Below are 14,822 nucleotides of genomic sequence, written 5' to 3' on the forward strand. Positions count from 1 at the left end.
CTGAATCACTTTGCTGTGCAGTAGAAATTAACACAACATTGTCAATCAACTATATTTCTGTAAAACAAACTTAAGAATAACAACTAGCCTTTTGTTGTATATATCCTTGTAAAAGTTTGGATCAAGATTCAAGTGCTCATTTTCTCCCATACATGTATCATTTCATTTAATATTTCTGAAGCTGATTGTCCATAAGAAAGTACTAGGATACTTTACTATAGATCTGCTAGGAGGGTATAGTAAATGGTGTGGTGTGCCATCTGGATCCCTCCTTTTGGACCATGATGTCATTTCCCACAGTCGCCAGGAATGCTGTCTGCTGCCAGCTCATGGTTGAGACTCCTCAGGAACTGCCCTGACCAAAGGAACCTTGCCTCACCCAAGGTTACCAGTGTTCCTCGGGGACAACTGACATCCAATGTCTGGACAGAAGTGGTACATAGTCCAGCATCCTTGCCTCAATATGGCCATCCCAGCTCCAGGTCTCCTTGTATGCTCATCAGAGACTCCTGTTGCAACCCCAACACACTCAACTTCCCCTTCTGCCCAGTCCTCCTTCCCCCACTCCCTTACGAGTATGGCTCTCAGGAACTCTCACCCATGAACCCCCTCCATGAAAACTGATGTTTCTGAAACTCTTTCTCAGAGAACTGAACCTAAGACTCACCTACATTTCCTATAGTCTCCACTCCCCATTCTGCTCTGGGTGAGCTATAGAGAGAGGGGTAGCCAAAGGTGACCACACAGTCATGGCACCAGGCAGATCCCTGGGTGGGTCACTTTTCACAAACTCACAAAGCAAGTTTGCTCAGAAAGGGTCTCTAAATCCAGTCAGCTTCTTACTGTCAACAATCTCTATGGGGTGTGAATAAAGCTGGCACTGGTGTCACTCAAGCTCAAAGACAGATGTACTGACTTCCTGGACTTTGGGACCCATGGAGTGCACTGCCCAGTCAGAGCTGAGAATGTTCTGCAGTAGCAGTGGGGAAACTTGGCCTGTAGTTTAGGATGGGGCAAAGATGCCACTTTGTAGGTGATCATCTGTGATCCAACTCTTGGGCTGGGTGCCCCTGCTAATTATATATGAGGAATAATAGAGTTGAAATAGACACTGCCTGCTCTGGGTTTGGTGACTGGGTAGCTTAGCTTCTTCTCCTGGATTTGCTAATACTACCAGGAAGCCCACAACAGCCAACAAAATTAAATAAGATGGCCTCAGCGGACACCACAAAGACAGCACAAAGAAATGTGCTGCAGCAACTTTCTTTATGAAAAATATACTTGAACAGCTTGCAGCAGCATCTGACTTGGTCAATAAAGACTTTGGGATTTAATCGCCCGTGTAGGGAAACATTCCCTTTAACATCAGAGTGAGCTATTTCTCCCAGTACTACAATGATTGTTACATAGTTGTAGACCCTGGAGAACTCTCTCTTGATGGAATCTGCCAACAACCATTCACACAAATGCAAAGGGTTGCTTGACTTCAGTGGAAAAACAGTCCAGGAAAAAATCTTTATGTATCATTGTGAATGGTGGAGTCCCTATTCTACTAAATTTGTTTCTCTACTTCTCAGATAGAATTTCCTCATTTTAGCATTCAAAAAGAATTTCAGAGCTAATTTCACTCACCTGGTAAGTTAATTTAGTTTCATGGAGATAAAACTTGTAACAACCTCCTCTGGTTCAGTAGGATATGTGCATGTGTGCTAAGTTGCTTCAGTCCTATCTGACTCTTTGCCACCAGGCTCCTCTGTCCCTGGGGATTCTCCAAGCAAGAATACTGGACTGGGTTGCGTACCTTCCTCCAGGGGATCTTCCCGACCCAGGGATCAAACCTGTGTCTCTTATGTCTCCTGCACTGGCAGGCAGGTTCTTTACCACTAGCACCACCAGGGAAGCAAGCAGGGCTAAAAAGATATATTTTAAAATAACCAACCAGTAACTCTTGCTGTTAATATCATGTTTGTCAAAATTGAAACAAAACTATAAAACTTACCAGGTTGCCCCCTTACTTTGACTACTAAGAAACTCAGAGTCAAATTTAATGTTTAATTACAATAACAAATCTTAGATTTTCTGATACAATCCCTCTTCCTTTCCCATCCCATCTTCATTCCATCTTCCCAACACACAACTACTTAATTTTTATAAAAAAACATTTTTAGGAGTATACTCTGTTTAAAAAAAAAGCAAACACAGAAGGCAAAGAAACATCCTGAAAACTGTAACTACTTCTGTCTTGTTGGTTCAATACTTTAAGGCTGATGTGGGGGAGGCAGGTAAATTATAAGCAGTTAGTAGTGGGCAACAAAGAGAAGATATTCAAGCTCAACTTTCCAAAGATGAAGAATTTGATGATGAGTAGCTAAATGTGGATTATATATCCACCATAGAAAGGAAAGCAGTCTCTTCAATATGTAATGTATTTTCCAAAACTGAATAGATCTGTGCCTCAAGCAGTTCCATCAGACAAATTGTACCCTAAATCTTCTTTGAACTGCTGGGCTTAAATCAAATTTAGATATAAAAGGTTTCATTTTTACATAACCTATATTTAAAGCTTCTATTGAGTCTTCAAAATGATTTGCTGCAATGCACGTGTTCTTGGTGTGAGTCCAACTTCTTAACCTGTCTAGAGTTCCAGTGATAAAAGTTCACATGAATTTAAATAATATGCCTGCATCGAACGCTTTCAGGCTAGTTATTGATGTTCTCCTTGTCTCTAGTATATTCAGATAAGATGAACTGAATCTTAATAAAAACTGACATTAGTTGGTATGGTTCCCTATATCAATACCTCAATCAATTTTAAAATATCTTTCCATATTCTGTGTATGTTGGCATCTGAGATAATGAAAAGTTTATGTCAAGGTAGCATGGGCTCTGATGTGGTGGAAATATAATCCTGGAGTCCCGGTTACTCAGCATAATAAAGGTTTATTTCTTGTTCGTGCTAAATCCTAATGTGAGTCATCTAACTCTTCAAGGGAGTTGCCTTCCATCAGTTCAGTTCAGTCACTCACTCGTGTTCGACTCTGCGACCCCATGCACTGCAGCATGCCAGGCCTCCCTGTCCATCACCAACTCCCAGAGTTTACTCAAACTCATGTCCATTGAGTTGGTTATGCCATCCAACCATCTCATCCTCTGTCATCCCCTTCTCCTTCTGCCATCAATCTTTCCCAGCATCAGGGTCTTCTCAAATAAGTCAGTTCTTTGCCTCAGGTGGCCAAAGTATTGGAGCTTCAGCTTCAGCATCAGTCCTTCCAATGACTACTCAGGACAGATCTCCTTTCGGATGGACTGGTTGGATCTCCTTGCAGTCCAAGGGATGCTCAAGAGTCTTCTCCAATACCACAGTTCAAAGGCATAAATTCTTCAGTGCTCAGTTTTCTTCATAGTCCAACTCTCCCATCCATACATGACTACTGGAAAAACCATAGCCTTGACTAGACAGACCTTTGTTGGCAAAGTAATGTCTCTGCTTTTTAATATGCTGTCTAAGTTGGTCATAACTTTTCTTCCAAGGAGTAAGCGGCTTTTAATTTCATTGCTGCAATCACCACCTGCAATGATTTTGGAACCCCCAAAATAAAGTCTGCCACTGTTTCCACTGTTTCCCCATCTATTTGCCGTGAAGTGGTGGGACTGGATGCCATGATCTTAGTTTTCTGAATGTTGAGCTTTAAGCCAACTTTTTCGCTCTCCTCTTTCACCTTCCATACTGGGACACAAAGATTCAGGCTGTTTGTATCCTTTGGACCTGCCACCTCAGTACATGCCTTCCTTTCTATAATGGTGGAAGAAAAGAGACTCAGAGCATTGCCCACGATTCCTGAATGTTTCAGCCCAGGAGTGCCTCTTGTTCATGGCCCATTGCCCAGATCCCATCACGTGGGATGGGAGCACATGGGTGAAAAGTGAACAGCACCTGCTTGATTCAGGGAGTTTTCAGCATTCTGAGCAAGTGATGCAAACTTACTGCATCTGATTCTGTGAAAATACAGACTCTTTCAATGTCACTATTTTTTAAAACTGCCTGTTTAATGAAACATATTTAAATGTATATATAGCACCCATGCTTATGATTAGACATATATAAGCAGAATATAACTGTTTCATAAAATAGTTCCTTCTCCCTCACTTTTTATAAGTTATTCTTGTTGTATGGATATGAAGATTATTTTTTGGTAAAAGTATTATTTTTCTGTTTGGGTGATAAAGGTCAAAGACATACAGCATGTGGGCAGGAAGCAGGGTTTCACTTGAATAAGAGATTTTTCCTGGTGCCAGGCATGAAACTCTAGGAATATTCTGAGGAAGAAGCAAAGCTCTCCCTTCCAAAGGGAATCCAGGGTTGAAAGGCACTGCTCAGAGAGGCAGGAGAGTGAGGATACTCTTCTCAAAGTGGGTAAGAAAATCAAGAGCTAATCTCTTGCATGTCTGGAGGAAGGACAAGAAGCAGACTAAGGACTGGAGAGCAAGGCTCCTTGACAAGGGCCTGGTTTACCTTTGAGACAGCTTTTAGAAAGGAAGCAGAAAATCTTGTTAATTTGGATGGAGATTGGAATAAAGGAAGTGGGAAGACCCCCTGGTGGAAGGCTATCTTCTGGGAGACAAAGGCAATGTGCAAGTGGTTGAGCCTGGCTCTCGTGACACTGCAGGGGGTAGGAGGAGTGGGATGTGAGGTTGGGGAAATGGACAGTGGCTTGATTTGCTTCCAGAGTCAATGCCAAGTCACTGTGGGCTTCATTTCAGGACAATACATGATTAGATTTTCATCTTAGAATTCAATATTGAGTGAATGAATGGATGATGAATAAATCCAAAGGGGGCCATTGAAAACAGACCTCTCACTAATCTGTTGATATACCTTGTGCTCACACGCTGGTGATTTCTCAATAGTCTCTACACCAGTGATACATCTTCCTTACCACATATGTAGTAGTGAACACAGCTTTCACTGATAACTGACTGGAACTAGCCAAACTCATCATACATGTACAGTCTAAGAATTCCACATACATGTGTCAAAGCAGAGGGAGAGGCAGGCCAACAGTCTTTGTGATACAATATCCCAAAAAAAGTATAATAAGGCATCTTTTTTATAGATATGGCAAACACAGCAGGAAAAGGAATAACACATTTTTAATTGGAAACGTTCAGATTTGCTCTTAATTTAATTCAGCTGCCCAGTAGCCATGATTAGATTTGCATCATGATATATCTTCAATGCTATCTATTTTCATAAATGTGAACTTTCCTGAATATGGTTCTGATGGATCCTGACATTTTAAAATATGTCCTATTGTCCTTTTCTGTGCAGTAGACCAAGCACAGAGTATTCACTCCTATATCATTGTCACCGTACTATCAGAGCAGATGGCTACTTCATCACAAAATCAAGAATTAGGGATAATTTATGCAGTTCCTCGCTCTAGAATGTGAAAACAGAAAGCGTTTGCTATACTCAACCCAGCAGTAACAGCCTCGTCAGAGGGCATTTGGTGCTATTCCGATTTCATTCTGTGGAGCCCTAAGCTCTCAGGTTATACAGAAAATTCTCAGAGCATGTGAGTTGATGCTTCATCCAGGAACCAAATTAAGTCTACAATGCCTCTTTTAGGAAAACAAAATCTAGTAAAACAGTTTTAAAATGGGAAAGATTATATCTGAACCCTCCATTGTTTCATAGTCAACGATTTCTCCTCTTCATAGGAAAGGGGTTTCATATTCAAAGGAGTTATTTTTTTGTCTATGAACATTAAATGTTAGACATAGAAGAGCTATTTATCCTCAGCCTGCCGAAGAGAACAGTGGAAATTTCTCTTTATTGGTCTATAAATAAGCCACGTCTGAACATACCCTTTATTGGAAGAAGAGCCACAGCAGCTCATCTCACATGCCAACAGGCTCGTCAGGATCCCTTCATTTCATATTGCCGTGAGCGTGCCGAGGAAGACACAGACAAAAGATTGTCCTCTACGGCGATCAAACTTATTTAACCTGAGAGCAAGGAGTATTCCCTAGGTGAAAGAAAGATGCACATAAAATCATAAACATTTATGGTTAACAGGTGCTACTGTTTAGGAAGAGCAAGGTGAATCAGGAAAGTGTCATTTAAAACAGCTCAGAAGTGACGAATCAGATGGCCGTAGGTTCCTTTGTTTTATAATTACATGTTATCAACAAAGACATGTTGGGCTTTGGGGCTTTATCTATATAGTACCAAAGTTAATTGGTTAATTAAGGAAAAAAAGAAAAAGAAAACCTCCCCCTAAATAGCAATTAAGGTGCCTGTTTGAATTCCACAGCCAGATGATCTGGTTGCATTCATTATTATATATATATATATATATATATATATATATATATATATATATATAGTATTATATTATTTGTGGCTGTGAACATGTAAAAAGCCATTGAAAATGTCTCAATTATATGGGCAATATAGTCCATCCTTTCTATTTGAATCTGTTTAATTTGTTCATGTGTATTAACTTTTTCAGATTAGCTATCCCGTGAAAACAGACAGCTCCACTAGGGAAATCTAGTTGTGCCGACAAAATTAAAAGCCTATCAGTGTGAAAAGTAAGAACAGACAGAAAGCTTAACAAATTGGAAGGAACAACAAAGCAGCCAGCAATAATTGTGTTCCCTTTCCACAGAAGGAACACTGTTCTCTGTAGATGATTTGAGGCTCATACCCATATTAATAATGATACCTCTTCCATCAATATCTTGGATTATTACCAGTGTCTGGGAGAAATTTTATTGGCTGCTGCAGTTCATTGAGAATTAATTGATATGACACACTTACTCTACATGAACTTGAAAAAAAGTCTATCCAGTGGAGTGATTTAATTCATTTTATGTTAATTATAAATTATGCCTGGAAACAGTTATTAAGGGCAGACTTGTTTCCAGCTCTTGGACTGCACACGTGAGCAGTTTGTACTTCCGACATTCTGGATACCCTGACTTTGGCTGGCTGGCTAACACCTTAGGAAAGGCATTCATTTGGCATTCCCACCAATATTTGTGATGTGGCATGTTCTTAAACAAATTAGGCCAGAAGGAGGCAGCAAAACTGCCCACTTATCTTTATTTGTAATTTAAGCAACAGGATGAGAGACAACTTCCAACTTGGATAATTAAAAATATTTACCCACACTCTGTATATTTTAAATAATCTCCTAAGTGTTTCATAAAACTGGAAAGGATGGGGGTGGGGACCGGTTGCCAAACCAAAGGGAAAATGAAAGATGACTTTGGAAAGAGAATGTAAAGAGTTACTGGCCGCATCCTAAAGAACTCTTTATTCTCATTTCCTGTTTGATACTGCTGATGAGAAGATTCGTTGCGCTTCTTCCTCTCGGTGAGCGCGCACTAGTACTTTTATTAAAAGAAGTCCATCAGAATGCGGGTAGTTGTTATGCAGAAGCAGTAACTCACATAATGGGGGATGGCATTTCTTTCCACTCGTGCTGCTCCGCTGGCTCTAATAGCAACCTGGAGCTCAATTTCCTCCCCAAGAACATTGCATTTCATGTGGAATGTCAATTATTAAAATGCAGTGTCCCGTGTCTTACTTCTCACTAGATGAATTCATTTGCAAAATTTGCTAATTTATGCAAATGATCCTTAACCTGTAACTGCCTGGAATCTATTTTACTGTTTCTGGCTTTTGGCAGCTTGGCGCCTAGATGCGGGTTAATGCAAAATTGGTCACTTCTGTCATCATTATGTTGGTTATTGAGTTGTTACCCACCTCCCCCGCAAAGACCACCACCACCAGGAGCCACAGTTAAAAATACGTTACTAAGTCGAAGCTGGCTGGTAGCTGGAGTGGAAAAATCTGAAGATTAAATGAAAAATAAACTAGAATGAGAGAATCTGGTACCTGCAAATCCTGACACCCTGAGTAATGTTAGAAGCTAATCACCTCCTTTCTGGGAAAAACTAACTGGTTAATAACCCAAGAAGGGTCTATCAGCTATTGACTAAGACAGATACAGATAGTACTCAGATAAGAAATTTCTTCCTGAGGGTAACAATTGAACTGGCCTGGGTTTTAGTAAACACACAGCATGATTTTTCAATCTGGGGCCATGGTTCTACACGTAAGAAAAGCAGCAAAAAAGGAATGTTTGTCAAGAAGGAGATTGCTGAGTATGTGTGTGTGTATGGCAGTGCACATATGCACGCATTCAGATCTAGGGGGGTACAAGCGGGTCTGCTTGATGTTTCTGTGTCTGACTGTGTCCCACAGGTAGCCCATACATCAGATCTGGAGGTGTTCCTCTGAATGAGTTGGCCTTCGTACTTTCTTACAGCAGGGACACCATCTTAATCATCTCTTCTGAAAAGACAGGCAGCAATTTTGCCCCCACTGGCCCTGAGTGTTACACAGTTTATGTTTATGAAAAAGAGCTTTCTGCAAACCTCAGAACTGGTTTTCCTTTTCGTTTCTGAGGTCAGGGGAAGGATTCAGAAACACATCACATCGTTTTTATTGTGTTCTTCATTCTGGCAAATTTCCGAAGGCCATTGCATTGAGCAGTTGAGCAAGCTGGATTGGATTGGCCGGGGAGACTGGACCAGGGAAGCAGATGGTCACAGTGTGTGTGAAAGAGAGAGAAAAAAAAAACATAGGTGAGTTCTAGTCTGGATACCCTCCCTGGGCTGCTGATACATAATCTAGCCATCAAACAGCCCCCACCCCAGACTCCTGCATCACATAGATCTCTCCACTGTCCTCCATGATTCTTTCATTTGGGCTCTGACTTGTCTGAATCCGTGCTACATGTACATAGCCACAAACTGTCCTTGAAACCCACTCTTCTGACTGCTGGGTTGTATTTTCCTCTTTCAAGTGCACGAATAGTTGCAAAGTAGGTGGAGGCATTTGCCGTGGATATTGGAATGGATTCTTTCACTCCACAAGGGATTTCAGTTAAAGAGAAAAAAACAGTTCTGCCCTTGGTAAATGGACAATTACCACTTCAAAGAACCTGTCCAAACTCTAGAAGAATAATATGAGAAGACACATTTAATCACTCACTTTGCTGTTGTTTCTTTCTGAATCATAATCTCTTTAAATATACTGAGGGAGCTATTCCTCTGGCCCACAGGATGCCAAAATGACTTAATGATTTATTTACGCAGCACTTGACAACCCATAGCCCAGACTGTGGCTGAAGTTGAATTTTATGAGCCTTCCCCTAGTGAGTATATTTTAACATTATATTAAAAAAATATTTTTTGAAAACCTCAGTCATGTTTGATTCAGCCTCAGGCCCTGAGAAAGACAGTGACAGAGGCAAGGAATTAATACTGCTAAAGACTTCACTGATGAAATTTTTATTGTGAGGGATTAGAAAAAATGTCAAGTTTTTATTTAAGGAAGGAGAAAATGGTATTAAGACCTAAATGCTTTAGTGATATCAAATGTGACCTTTTATATTTATAGCCATTCATCTGGTCAGTCAACAATTTATTGGGCCTCTACTGTGGTCCAGAAAGTATTCTATGCCCAGAGGACTGTGGTGAAAAAGATAAGCACTGTCTCTTCTCCTGTGGAACAGACATATCAGAGAAGGTAGATAAATGATAAACAGGTAAATAAATACTGAAGGTGAACAGAATGGGTTCAAATCACGATTATAATAAGTCTCATATAATAAAGAGGAACTTTGAGCTGAGATTTGGCCTGAGGTACAGAGAATTTGTACATTTGCCTGGGAAGATAGCTTCTCTAGTGTCAGATCAGAAAAGTAGAAGGTCTGACAAAATAGTTTCCTGGACAGTCCTATTTCTGCAAAATCCAGGTCAAAAGAAAAATATGTTATCAAACTCAAATGAAAGGGTTTAGACCTTGAAGAAATGAAGATGGTCAGGAAGCATGATTCTAGAGGGAGCTTTGCAGTGTGAAATCACAGATTTAAAATTCATGGGATCAGTGATTAATTATTTTAAGGAGGTCCAAGTTTATAAGATCTGAAAAAAAGGCCAGAGGGGCAGGGGTTTTATCAATGGGAAATAAAAAATGAGATATTAAGGATATGAACTTAAAATCCTTGGCAGTTTTTTACTGAGAACTCTTTGTAGAAGTACCTTGTACTTGCATGCCATTTTATGTTTTTTCTAGAGTACAATTCACATTTCTTATGTCCTTTGATTTCCATGACAATCCCATAGGTGTTACAATACTGACATGAGGTGAAGAAGCTAAGTCACAGAAAAGTCAGACAGCTAAAAAAAGATGGCACTGTAGTCTCTACCATGGTTAGCCATTCACTCATAAATGGAGATATTTTACTATTTTAAAGGAACCATTCTTTGTTATTATTTACACACTGGTAGTCCATTACTTTGTTCCAAGTTTTATTCATTTTTACATGGATTTTTAAAACTGAAGTTATGTCTTCAAATAGCCACTTAAATAAGCAAATCGGGTCAGGGGAGATGGAGAATGCTCAGATTGCTCAACCAAATGCTCAATCAAACAAGGTATTTGAAGCCATAGTCTGTTGTGGTGTCAAGCAGACAAGGACTCTAGTTCAAAGACAGTCTGGCTGTTATTGCTGACACAGTGGAGACAGATTTTCACTTCACTTTAATTACAATAGAAAAGTGAAAGTCAAGGGAAAGCCTGGGATTCTGTCTAAGTCTAGACCAGAAGATATCAGGGGTCTTGTTATTTTTAAAAACTTTAGCCAAGAACAATCACGAAAGCTGAGACACAGATATGAGCTGTTATAATCAAGACCTTTGCTTCTTAAGAACTGCTGGTCAAGGAATGAAAAATCAATAATTTAAACTCACTGAAACCATTTTAATAACTCTTTTTGGTAAACAAAGATCTTTTCTCAAAACAAAATTTCAAGCAATTCATCACTTATAAAGGAACAGATGTAATTATTACCATGTAACATTAATTGAGTGTCAAAAGCATTTTAATTACTTTATTGGGTACTAATAATGTATAAGGATATTGCATAGAACATGAAATTAGATGTTTTTCTGCCTATTAAGTATTTAATCATAATTTAACAGATAGACACAGTTCAACATTCTTAAGCTGAAGTGAATCTATCATCAGTAAATTACTAGTGATCATCTTTACAAAAAAATCATTATTGCAGCTTCACAATGTAATCTTCAATGCTCATTCCAGTCCATGAAAATTCCTTTATGAAAGAAATATGTGTGTGTTAGTGTGTTTCATTGAAGGTACTCAAGCATATACTTGAGTTAGGATTACAGTAATTTTGTCCAAAAACACCAAGGAAGAGAAGGTTTGATTCCTCCCGAACTGGCAGGTACACCACCATATGCTATAATGAGCTGACTCGCAGGGAAAACTTGGGTATGGTCAGGCTCCATATTCCTGAGAATGTGGAAGATTCCTCCTGCTCTATTCCAGTCAAGGGTCATGGTGCTTCTTGAGGAGACAACAACAGCTAAATCCTGGATTCTATTCAGTCAGTAACTCACAATCTGAAGCAAACTTGGATAGTCAGATTCAACTACTTTCCAGGGGAGTGAATGACAGTCCCCCAGTCATGTCTAACTCTTTGCAACCCCATGAACTGTAGCCCACCAGGCATCTTTTTCCGTGGAATTCTCCAGGCAAGAATATTGGAGTGGTTTGCCATTTCCTTCTCCAGGGGATCTTCCCAAGCCAGGGATGGAACACAGGTCTCCTGCATTGTAGGCAGATTCTTTACCATCTGAGCCAGCAGGGAAGCCTACTATTAAGAGACATTTCTAAGCATAAAGACAGGTCAACTTAAAAAGTATCAGCAGATACATGCTTGACTTTATCTTATAATCTATAGACAATACATTAGAATGTGTAATGAATTTATACACACTTTCCAAAGGAATACCCGAGAGAGAAGTAGCAATAGTTATAAATGACAGTCATCAATCAGATGAAATAATTTAGATGAAGCTTATCTCTCTCGAAGAAATGGGGGCTGGACTTTGCAGGGGAGAGTTCCTCCATTTGTTAAATGTCTGGATCCCGTGGAACTTCATTTAAAAAAAAAACCCTTTGATTCTTTCTCTACCCTTCAGGACTCCCAGCATGATGGCTGGCCTCTCTGGTTATTCTAGAAGATTCTAAGTCAAATCTCTAGTGAGACTAGCAGTCTTAAGCAAGGGACACCATAGTACTGATGGAAAGGTACAGCTTTGGAATCAGCTATAACTGAATTTGAATGTCACACCTTCTCTGTGAACTTGGGCAGATACACACTACTACTTGAGCCAGAATTTCCTCAATCATAAAATGGGGATTATCATACCTACTTTATAGGATGTTGTAAGGACCAAATGAGAGAAGAGTTGAGCACTAAGCATCTAATAAGTGCTCAATACTGCAAGCTCACTTACCTTTCAACTCCTGAGTACCTTACCTTATAAATATACACATACACCATTTCAAGTCACAGGTATTCAAAGTGGCTTTTACTTTTTTTTTATATCATTAAGATACCAATGTTTTAATGAAAGTAGAAAATAGAGTATAATTCAGTATCACCTATTTGTCTGAAATACAAGTACAAAGAGTTGTAAGTAGGTAAACAGGAATGACAATAACAAAAATAGAACTTGTGTATTTGCCCAATATGAATTAACTCTATTTCTCTAAATTCAAGGTGTATGGCAAATTGAATGTTCAGTCTTAGCAACTGTTACATCATCAGTTTAACAAACACTGAAGGAGGCATTTCTCTATATTCACATAGACTTCCTCTTAAGTATATATCTGTTGATTTGCAAATAGTTTTCCTTTCATGTTTGGTATCTAACCACTGAATATGTATATTTAGAATTAGTTATGTGACCCTATGTGCCTCTCTTCAAAAGTATCAGTAATGCATTTATTTGGCCAATAGTCTGAAAGATGAATTATAAATCATCGTAGTGTGTAATCTTGATAATATGAAAAAAGTCCGAAATACTTTTAAAATGTTAACATTAGAAAAAACACTATAATCGTCATAAGTTCTATTTCCTGAAAATTCAGTTGAGGTAACCTCTGCAAGTCACAGATCCACATTTGCACACAGTTCTGGCTCTCTTTTTGGCTGGGCTGTGGTCAATAGAATCTGAAGATACATCTCCAGAACTTTTCATTTGATAATCAAAAGTGAGCTCTTCTCCAGCATTGATAGTTCTCGTAGAAAATAATGCTATTCGGGGAAGACGGGTATCGAGGTTATCAATGAAAACATTGAACACCTGAAGGTTTGGGTCACAACTGTGATTCACAAAATGAGACACATTTCCGTATCGAGCTGCATCCACTGTGAATTCATCAGATTCATAGTCCAGATCAAAGAGATATGTGATTCCTTTGTTGTCATATAACTGCCCACGTCTCTCAGCTTCCTCACTGGTGATTACCTCTCCAACATATTCCATGACAAAACTCATTCTTTTAATCTTCACAAGGGTTTTTACACCCCAGCCACAGCCATTGCTAGTTCGAAAGATGCAAAGTGAATACTGTGTACCTTTCTGTACGATCCTGTTGGGACAATCGGGTCCACATTGACACCTTGAGTTGCACTCGTAAATGGGGGCACCAGGCGGGATTTTAAGTTGTTGATTTTTATTATAAGCCAAAAGAACTCCAGCTTCAGCAGGACAACATTTTTCAAAGAAGCAATCTCTGCATGAACAACCAAAGGTAGCTTCATTTACTAAGCTGATTCCAGGAGCTGGTTTGTATTCATTAATGTAGTAGAAGTCTGAAGGGGGCCCCTCTAAGTCCACAGTATTTTCAACAAAAATCATTCCTTTGTGAGTCTTCCTTCTGTTGAGTTCATCCTGCCATCTCTGCAGGGCTATCCTTTGTTTAGCCTTCTTTACAATGTATTCAGCAACAGCAGGTTTCAAGGCTCTGTGATTTTCTTTTAGAGCTATTGCTTTGCCTTTCTTTATCCGAGATAAATAATTATGCTTGTCATTAAAGAACTGCTGAAGTAGTAATGGGCACTTGAGATTTTGCAAAGGTTCCCAAGTATTTGTAGAATCTGGCCATCCTTTCCATTTTACAAGATAATATTCCATATCCTTTACTACCTTGTAGTCACACAAGTATTCCACCTCATAATTGTTTAGATTCCTTTTGGTGATTCCAATCGATTTGCATGTGAGCTTTTCTTTTCTACATAATTCCTGAAGAGTATCAAGTGAAACTAGGCAAGGGACACACCAAGCCCTAGCGGAGGAGAAGTTGGGCGATAATGAGTCCATAACCCATGCGGAGAGGCGCAGTGCTGGAAATCACCTTTCCGTTTCAGAAGGCACTGAAAGTTCCAGTCTTGGAGCGCGCGCACAAACGCACGTTCAGCACCGAATTCTCTGGGGACCACAGAAATAGCACGCAAGTTCCTTCCCGGCGGGGATGACGATTCCCGTGAGCCAGGGGCTACCGCCTCCAGTACCCACTTAGTGGGATTTCCTCCAACAGGGAACCGGTCCTCCCCGTGAGTCCAAATCGGAGTACATCCTCACTCATCTCCTTTCTTAGCCTTCACACCGCTCATAGCCCCGACCTCTCTCTGCTCCTCCGACACTGAGGTCACACCCACACCACCGGGGTCCTCCCGCTCCCAGTCCAAAGCCAGCCCGACCGCAAACGTCCCGCTCAAACCATCACAAAGGAGTCGCGCCCCCCTCGTGCCCATGGACTTCGAGCTGCGCAAGGATCCGCCGGAGCCACCCGCTGCCCCTCAAAGTGGCCTTTATACCTTAGTTTCATCTGGTGCATATTTCATCTTCTAAGTACTTCACTG

At 40.0% G+C, this 14,822-nt stretch overlaps 1 pseudogene; it reads right to left on the minus strand.

The window, feature by feature from the left end:
* Positions 1 to 13,023: 13,023 nt before the first annotated feature.
* LOC136163489 (histone-lysine N-methyltransferase SUV39H2 pseudogene) lies at positions 13,024 to 14,235 on the minus strand (annotated as a pseudogene).
* Positions 14,236 to 14,822: the final 587 nt, after the last annotated feature.

Source organism: Muntiacus reevesi, chromosome 3 (genome assembly GCF_963930625.1).
Source record: "Muntiacus reevesi chromosome 3, mMunRee1.1, whole genome shotgun sequence".
Lineage (NCBI taxonomy): Eukaryota > Metazoa > Chordata > Mammalia > Artiodactyla > Cervidae > Muntiacus > Muntiacus reevesi.